The 9847-nt window shown below is 35.9% G+C and overlaps 1 long non-coding RNA gene across 1 annotated transcript; it reads right to left on the reverse strand.

Annotated features, from left to right (window-relative positions):
* Nucleotides 1–7692: 7692 nt before the first annotated feature.
* On the reverse strand, nucleotides 7693–8590 carry LOC139782017 (uncharacterized). Its single transcript, XR_011720769.1, has 2 exons — nucleotides 8032–8590; nucleotides 7693–7929 (listed from the first exon to the last, which is right to left on the reverse strand). It is a non-coding gene; the product is annotated as an uncharacterized lncRNA (long non-coding RNA).
* Nucleotides 8591–9847: the final 1257 nt, after the last annotated feature.

Genomic DNA, 9847 nt, shown 5'->3' on the forward strand with positions numbered 1-9847 from the left:
GACAAGTGTATGTATGTACTTATGGTACATATGGCTCGTGCACACATGACACGGAAACGCTTGCCGCGCGGCAAGAAGCAACGCGGTAGCCAATAAACTATTGGTTCTTACGGAAAAGCAGCACGTTGATTGGCTACCGCGTCGCTTCTTGCCGCGCGGTAAGCGTTTCCGCGTCCTGAGTGTAGAAGCCATTATGCTGGCAGCTTTCCAGCAAGCGACACAAGTCGACACAAGTATCGTTTTATCTTTGTTACTCATTGCCAAAAAAGAAAGATAGAACTATGTTTGTGTCGACTTGCGTCGCTTGCTGGAAAGCTCCTGCTAATGCTGGGTCTACAATGCGGCAGGCAAGCCTTGTGTACACGATACTAAAAATCGGTCCGAGTTTCGGTTTAAGCCAATCAACTTGCAGCTCTTACAGAAAAGCAGCAGTTTCATTGGCTTAAACCGAAACTCGGACCGATTTCTAGTATCGTGTACACAAGGCTTTATGCTAGGTCTACAATGCGAGTCGCAAAGTCGTGAGTCACAAGAATTGACCAATCACAATCGAATTTGAGGAGAATAATCGACTGTGATTGGTCAATTCTTGCGACTCACGACTTTGCGACTCCCATTGTAGAACCAGCATTAGACTCCATAGACGCGGCAACGCCGTGCGGCATAGGTCGGTATTCATAGTCGGATCTTATATTTAAGACCATTTAAAGGGCCATCTACAATGAGTCGCAGTCGTAAGAGTCGTAAGAAATTGACCAATCACAGTCTATTATTCTCCTTGCGGTCGAAGAATAATGAACTGTAATTGGTCAATTTCTTACGACTCTTGCGACTCCGACTCATTGTAGATGGCCCTTAAGACTGTCTTAAATACGATGAATAGCTGACTTATAATTTCAAGACAGTGTTTTATGCTTTAAATCTTTGTTTTTAGTATCAGAGCAGAATAGCTGACTTATAATTTCAAGACAGTGTTTTATGCTTTAAATCTTTGTTTTTAGCAACGCACAATATACTGTCTTGTGTCTCAAGTCTTAAACGAGTGTACAAAGTGTCAACATTGTAAGACTTGAGACACAAGACAGTATTATGCGTTGCTAAAAACAAAGATTTAAAGCATAAAACACTGTCTTAAAATTATAAGTCAGTTATTCTGCTCAGGCCCTAAGTGTCTGAGCAGAATAGCTGACTTATAATTTCAAGACAGTGTTTTATGCTTTAAATCTTTGTTTTTAGCAACGCACAATACTGTCTTGTGTCTCAAGTCTTAAACGAGTGTACAAAGTGTCAACATTGTAAGACTTGAGACATAAGACAGTATTGTGCGTTGCTAAAAACAAAGATTTAAAGCATAAAACACTGTCTTAAAATTATAAGTCAGCTATTCTGCTCAGGCCCTAAGGCTGCGTTTCTGTATTCACTGTAAGTATTGACGATGTGACGTCATTGACTGCGTTTACACGGCACCGTTAATCGGGTTTTATAACATCGGTAGTTCTTAGGCCGGTCAATCACAGCTATTCCATTCTTCTGAAGAATGATTACGATTGGTCTTCCTGACAACTACCGATGTTATAAAACCCGATTAACGGTGCCGTGTAAACGGAGTCATTGAGCACAGCTGCAAGATTGTTCCGTAATTACTTCTGTTGCTTTTACCGCATATAACGCTGCAATAACGGAACGATATCCGCAGTACTGCGACTGTTGTTATGTATAAGAAAGAAATATAACCTATCTTAACCTATCTTAGACACGTCGTGACACGACGATAGAAGCACCTATTCTAAATATATAAAAAAGAATCAGTTTTCAGATTTATGAAAATATCGAAATTATTTATTATTATATTAATTATATTAATTTAGTAACCTTTTCGGGCTTTTTCCGCATCTTCGTGACCAGTGATCGGCAAAAAAAATTTTTATTATTTATTTTTTAAATGTCAAAGCAATCATTAATAAGCCAAAATACAATATATTAAGTGCCAAAAAATAAAATTTTTTTAACTTATTTTTATTTACCTAACAATTTGTAAATAATTTCAAAAAAAGATTATTTCTACAAAAATTATTAATGTTTAACATTATTTTTTAATTCTTAGAAAATTTAATACTAAATCGAGAATTATAACTAATTTTTCAAAAATAAATAATTGAATAAAAATAATTTCTAATTTTCTAAAAAATAATAATAAACAAGTAAAAACTTGCACATTGCTTCCTCATAGTTTTTAAGTGTGCAAGTAAAAACTTGCACATTGCTTCCTCATAGTTTTTAAGTGTGCAAGTAGAAACTTGCACATTGTTTCCTCATAGTTTTTAAGTGTGCAAGTAGAAATTTGTACATTGCTTTCTTATAGTTTTTAAGTGTGCAAGTAGAAACTTGCACATTGCTTCCTCATAATTTTTAAGTGTGCAAGTAGAAACTTGCACATTGCTTCCTCATAATTTTTAAGTGTGCAAGTAGAAACTTGCACATTGCTTCCTCATAGTTTTTAAGTGTGCAAGTAGAAATTTGTACATTGCTTTCTTATAGTTTTTAAGTGTGCAAGTAGAAACTTGCACATTGCTTCCTCATAGTTTTTAAGTGTGCAAGTAGAAATTTGTACATTGCTTTCTTATAGTTTTTAAGTGTGCAAGTAGAAACTTGCACATTGCTTCCTCATAATTTTTAAGTGTGCAAGTAGAAACCTGCACATTGCTTCCTCATAGTTTTTAAGTGTGCAAGTAGAAACTTGCACATTGCTTCCTCATAATTTTTAAGTGTGCAAGTAGAAACTTGCACATTGCTTCCTCATAGTTTTTAAGTGTGCAAGTAGAAATTTGTACATTGCTTTCTTATAGTTTTTAAGTGTGCAAGTAGAAACTTGCACATTGTTTCCTCATAGTTTTTAAGTGTGCAAGTAGAAATTTGTACATTGCTTTCTTATAGTTTTTAAGTGTGCAAGTAGAAACTTGCACATTGCTTCCTCATAATTTTTAAGTGTGCAAGTAGAAACTTGCACATTGCTTCCTCATAATTTTTAAGTGTGCAAGTAGAAACTTGCACATTGCTTCCTCATAGTTTTTAAGTGTGCAAGTAGAAATTTGTACATTGCTTTCTTATAGTTTTTAAGTGTGCAAGTAGAAACTTGCACATTGCTTCCTCATAATTTTTAAGTGTGCAAGTAGAAACCTGCACATTGCTTCCTCATAGTTTTTAAGTGTGCAAGTAGAAACCTTTGCTCACAAAGCTCCTCTATGACTACGTTTACATGACACCGTTAATCGGGTTTTATAACATCGGTAGTTGTCAGGAAGACCAATCGTAATCATTCTTCAGAAGAATGGAATAGCTGTGATTGACCGGCCTAAGAACTACCGATGTTATAAAACCCGATTAACGGTGCCGTGTAAACGTAGTCTATGAGGAAGCTTTTATTTTATTCGATGTATAATTATTAGTATTTATTTGTTTTGGCTTCCTCATAGAGGAAGCTTTGTGAGCAAAGGTTTCTACTTGCACACTTAAAAACTATGAGGAAGCAATGTGCAGGTTTCTACTTGCACACTTAAAAATTATGAGAAAGCAATGTGCAAGTTTCTACCCGATAAAAACAGTCACGTCACATCCACGTCGAATCCATGTAATTTACGTGGACTACGTGGATGCGGATTTATCCACATGGATGCAACGTTCTTTTCTCATCACTACATCGAAGTCTATTATCTCCGAAATATCATCGTAGATTCTCTGTGGATATATCTATTAAGAAATATGTACAGGGAATTTTTATTGACATTTCGAGGATAAAAGACTTCGATGTAGTGATGAAAAAAAAACGTTGCATCCATGCGGATAGTTTGTGGATAAATCTGCATCCACGTAATTTCTATTAAAGATTATAATTAATCAAAGTGATATAAAGATTATAATTAATGAAAGTATTATTATAATGTGTTTATGCGCTAACCGGATGAGGTCCCGATCATTATTTATTATAGGAATGCCATAAGAAAGGTTTCCTTATTTTTGTTTAGTGAGGCCCTTGTAAGGATTTGATAAGAATGTTTTAACTTTATAAATATACTTTTTTCATAAATATATTTACGAACACGAAATTTCATAATGAGCCGGCACTGGTTTCTGACATTCACCCGACATTAAGAAATATTATATCATATATCCAATTCAAAATTTTATTACTCTTTTTAAACTGAATTTGTTTCTTAAGATGATTTTTGAAAAATTATACATTTGCGCTGGTTATGACATATGTAGACTATATATAACGCTTACATCAAATTAAGAAGTAGTCTCCTACGTAAGGCAGCTGGCTCACGATGCAGAGGTCCCGAGGTCCCGAGTTCGAATCCCACCAAGGTAAGTGTGTTTTTCAAATACGAGAAAATATTTATAATCATAGACTGCATCTTAAGAAACAAATTTAGTTAAAAACTAGTAATAAAATTTCGAAATAAATAATTTTTTTTATGTCGGGTGAATAATTATTCAGTGAAACATGTCACTCTTTTCAGAGTTGAAGAATCACTCCAAGTAAAGAATGAATAACTCACTTTTTCGAAAAGTGAAATTTCACTCTAATTAGAGAGACTGGCAGTATTTTCATTATTCCTAGGAGTGAAATCTCACTCTTTTGAAGTGAGATTCCACTCCAAAAAATTTAGAGAGAAAGCTCGTGGATTTCACGTCAAATCGATGATCTCATCCACGTGGACTACAGTACCGTTCTTGAGCGGATTGTCCACTCGAATGTCCACGTGGATTCCACGATGCTGATCCACGTAGCAATAACGTGGATTTCACGTACTGTTTTTATCGGGTACTTGCACACTTAAAAATTATGAGGAAGCAATGTGCAGGTTTCTACTTGCACACTTAAAAACTATAAGAAAGCAATGTACAAATTTCTACTTGCACACTTAAAAACTATGAGGAAACAATGTGCAAGTTTCTACTTGCACACTTAAAAACAATGAGGAAGCAATGTGCAAGTTTCTACTTGCACACTTAAAAACTATGAGGAAGCAATGTGCAAGTTTCTACTTGCACACTTTTTTTTATTGTGATAAGCTTTATTGATTGTTTCACACAAACTCTTAATAAAATTATAATTCTTTAAAACTTTCAAATCATAGTTTAAATCGACCGAACAAAAGCACAACTTGCTTCGCGCGATTGGTCATATATCGTAATAATTATTTATTTTCTCCTGGGTGTCATCCTATTGGACTTTAGAACTCGGTGCATATATTTTAATAAATAAAGTATTAATAAAGAATAGATGGTATTGAATTTTGTTAGAAATGTCCTTGGTTGCTCTTTTACAATTTCTGAGATAGTGGGATATGTATTCTTTTTAAAGAGAGTATTATTAAAAGAAAGTTGATGTTGATTTTAGTGATCGATGAAAGGATTATTTTCTATTGTAATTTAAAAAAAATCTTTTTATTGGAAATATTTTTAAAAATAATTTAATTTTTTATTTAGTGAAAAATGTAAGATTGAATTATTTCATTATATATTTCTGAAAACTTGTAACAATATTGCTATGTTTGTATGTTTTTATGTTTTTAAACAATATTAAAATTATATAATTAATTTTACGGAGTGGGTACTAAGACTGCCCACTCCAACCCTCCTCCTTTCTCAGGCCGGGCTTGAAGAAGCAGAAATCGGTAACCCTCTCACCGATCCTCGAAAAATTCAAAACAACCTTCCTTTAATAATACTCTATATAAAATTACATGTACACCTTTTTACCGATTATCGCCAAATTCAATACATGTAACTTTTTGAGCAGAAATCGGTAACTCCTGCACTGATCTTCGCCAAATTCAATACCTTCCTTAAATAATATTCTATCCATCAAATAATTTACACATTTTTTAAGCAAAAATCGATAACCCTTTCACCAACCCTCGCAAAATTCAAAACAACTTTATTTTAATGATACTTTATGTAAAATTACATGTACATCTTATACACTTTTTAAGCAGAAATCGGTAATTCCTTCACCAAACGTCAAAAAATTCAAAATTTTATTTAAAAAAAACCCTTTTACCGATTATTAGATATACCGATAATCAACCTAATCTTAAAGTATTATAGGTATATGAAATAGGGGTAGAAAAGACTGAAGAATATAATAAAATTAGAAGTAGCCCAAATTTCAAAATTTGCAAAAGTTATAGCAACCACGGACATTTCTAAAAAAATTCAAAAATTTTTTTAATAAGAACCCCTTTACCGATTATCGCCAAATTCAATACCAACCTTCCTTAAATGATACTCTATCAATTAAAAAAAATTCAACCCGATATCTCAATATTTGCGAAAGTTAGAGCAACCATGGACATTTCTAAAAAAATTAAAAATTTTTTTAAAAAAGAACACCTTTACCGATCATCGCGAAATTCAATACCAACCTTTCTTGAATGATACTCTATCGATTAAAAAAAAATTCAGCCCGATATCTCAATATTTACGAAAGTTAGAGCAACCACGGACATTTATAAAAAAATTCAAATTTTTTTTAAATAATTAGTAATTCGATTTGTCTGATATTAGAGGGATATTTTGGGTTTGCCGAAATTTGTATAACTCCAGAACTAATCAATCAAATCTTAACGAATTATATATGAAATAGGGGTAGAAAAGACTGAAGAATATAATGAAATTAAAAGTAGCCCAATATTTCAAAATTTGCAAAAGTTATAGCAACCACGGACATTTCTAAAAAAATAAAAAAATTTTTTTTAAAAAGAACCCTTTTACCGATCATCGCCAAATTCAATACCAACCTTCCTTGAATAATACTCTATCGATTAAAAAAAATTCAGCCCGATATCTCAATATTTACGAAAATTAGAGCAACCACGGACATTTCTAAAAAAATTCAAAATTTTTTTAAAAAAGAACTCCTTTACCGATCATCGCAAAATTCAATACCAACCTTCCTTGAATGATACTCTATCGATTAAAAAAAAAAACAGCCCGATATCTCAATATTTGCCGAAGTTAGAGCAACCACGGACATCAAATCTGCACATACACACATACATACATACGGACATGCGATTTTAATGCAATATTTCGACATTTTAAAACACTCTGAACATATTGGCATCAAAAACTCAAAAAACAATCTTTTCTTTGGTTTCTTCTACCCCTATTTCATATATAATTCATTTAAATTTGGTTGACTAAATCCAACTTTATACGCAATCAAAGGTTCATATACGAAATTCACGAAAACAAAGCTTCCTCTATGAGGAAGCAAAAACAAATTGCTTCCTCATAGAGGAAGCTTTGTTTTCGTGAATTTCATATATGAACCTTTCCCCATGGTCCTTCTTATATCTGAATAAAAAAAAAAAAGTATATGAACCTTCGATTGCCTATAAAGTTGGGTCTAGTCAACCAAATTTAAATTAATTATATATGAAATAGGGGTAGAAGAAACCAACGAAGAGATTGGCTTTTGAGTTTTTTCTGCCAAAATGTTCAGATTGTTGTAAAACGTCGAAATATCGCCTAAAAAAAATGTCCGTATGTATGTGTGTATGTGCACATTTGATGTTGTGGTTGCTCTAATTTCCGCAAATATTGAGATATCGGGCTGTTTTTTTTTTAATCGATAGAGTAGGGGAGACCGGGGCTAAACCGCCAGTTTTTTTTCGGAGCCGATTTTTAACAACAAAATAAATAATTGAAGTTAAATGTGGTATACCACTGTAAAGAGTGAACCTTTAGCTACAAAATTTATTAAGGAAATTTTTATCTACGTCGCTTTGTTTAACCGGTATAGAGCAAAAACGACAACGGTGCAAAAATTGAAATCTCAAAAATGCCGGGGTTGAACCGCCACCCCCCCGGGGTTTATCCGCCACACTGCATTTTCAATACATATACGTACATGTAATCCTGAAAAATGATATGATACATTTTAATAATTGTTTTTTAAGAGAAAAATATAAAAATTTATTAAAAATTTTTATGCAAAACATTAAAAAATAATTGTTTTACCTATTCCATAAAACAATTTAGGCACGTGAATACAGAGGTTAACCAAATCGTAAACTCCCCAACGGCACGTCACATTGTCAACGCGGGCAACCACGGGGAATACGCGTGACGGCGTTCCGGTGCCATAGGATCAGCGCGGACCCTCGAGCAACCTAACCAAGCCGCGTTTCTCGCGGGGGAGCGATAAATAGCGACAGGGGGGTTAGAAAAGCTCGCGGTGGAGCGCGACCATTTTACCGACTCGACGGCGTCCTCGCGCCGATTCCTCGACGCGCCGACGACGACGACGACGACGGCCATGACCACCACGACGACGACGGCCACGACCACCACGACGACGACGGCCACGACCACCACGACGACAACGGCCACGACCACGACGACGACGACGACGACGACGACGACGATGACCACCACCGACACCACCACCACTACAACGGCGGCGACAATGACGCCGAGACGATGCGGCGAACGCTGGACGATGCGGTCGCACGCGCGACTGTCACTGACACAACGACCAACAACGACGATTTACCGCGGCCGGGAGTCGGGACGATCTACAGCGCGCGCGGCATGTCAACTCTCGCGCGGAAATCGCGGGATCTTAGAGCCGTGCCGTGCCTCGCCATACCTCGCCGACGTGCCGTGAGCGTAAGCGATCTCGAAAACAACGGTCCGCCATCTTTTCGGTCGGCCAAAACACCCAAAAACACCCGTTTTGCGACGATACGTGCGTACCATTTCCCTCCTACACAAACTGACGCACGTGCAAGGGAAGACAGAATCACGCTCGAGGGAAACCTAACCTGAAATCGCCGTGAGCTGAAGTCGTGCGCCCGGCGCGCCACAGTGACGAGACTGGCGGACCAACCCCGGGTGCTTACTGGCGGATAAGCCCCAAACATAAGTTTCAGGTTTGATCGCCCACGAAATATTAGACATCAACGATAATGAAAAAACTACACTGGATTCGTGTTCAGCATGCATTACTCTTTATAATCACGTACCGCGAGATTTGGAGAGCAAATATTATTGCAGATATTACAATATTTCCACGCGCAGAAAATTTCACTTTCACCTTCCGAAAACACGTTTGCCCTCGTAAAAATCATAACACGGCAGGTAACCTGCCGAAACTCCGTTGGTCACATGGGTACCATAAGCAGCGTTTACAATGTTAATAGCGAGTTCGCACAATATACAGGTTCCGAGATATTTGATTTGGCGGTTCAACCCCGCTGGCGGTTTAGCCCCGGTCTCCCCTATCATTCAAGGAAGGTTGGTATTGAATTTGGCGATGATCGGTAAAGGGGTTCTTTTTTAAAAAAATTTTGAATTTTTTTAGAAATAATCAATTAGAATCAAAAGCCATGCGATCCAAGCCTAGGTCTTTGACGGCCTTATGTTAGTTTCTGTATATATCTATATATCTATATATATACATATAATTTTTCCAACAAACTGCGCGCCGATTATTTATCCGATTATTTAATTCCGGGGAGGGAAGGGTTTTAATTCTAACAATAACTGTGTTTTAAAGTCCGACAAATAATCGGCGCGCAGTTTGTTGGAAAAATTATATGTATATATATAGATATATATATATACAGAAACTAACATAAGGCCGTCAAAGACCTAGGCTTGGATCGCATGGCTTTTGATTCTAATTGATTGTATATTGTTAGTGTCTGAGCAGAATAGCTGACTTATAATTTCAAGACAGTGTTTTATGCTTTAAATCTTTGTTTTTAGCAACGCACAATACTGTCTTGTGTCTCAAGTCTTAAACGAGTGTACAAAGTGTCAACATTGTAAG

The sequence above is a fragment of the Temnothorax nylanderi genome, unplaced genomic scaffold (genome assembly GCF_030848795.1).
Source record: "Temnothorax nylanderi isolate EJ_2023f unplaced genomic scaffold, tnyl_v1.0 TNYL_tig0381_pilon, whole genome shotgun sequence".
Classification (NCBI taxonomy): domain Eukaryota; kingdom Metazoa; phylum Arthropoda; class Insecta; order Hymenoptera; family Formicidae; genus Temnothorax; species Temnothorax nylanderi.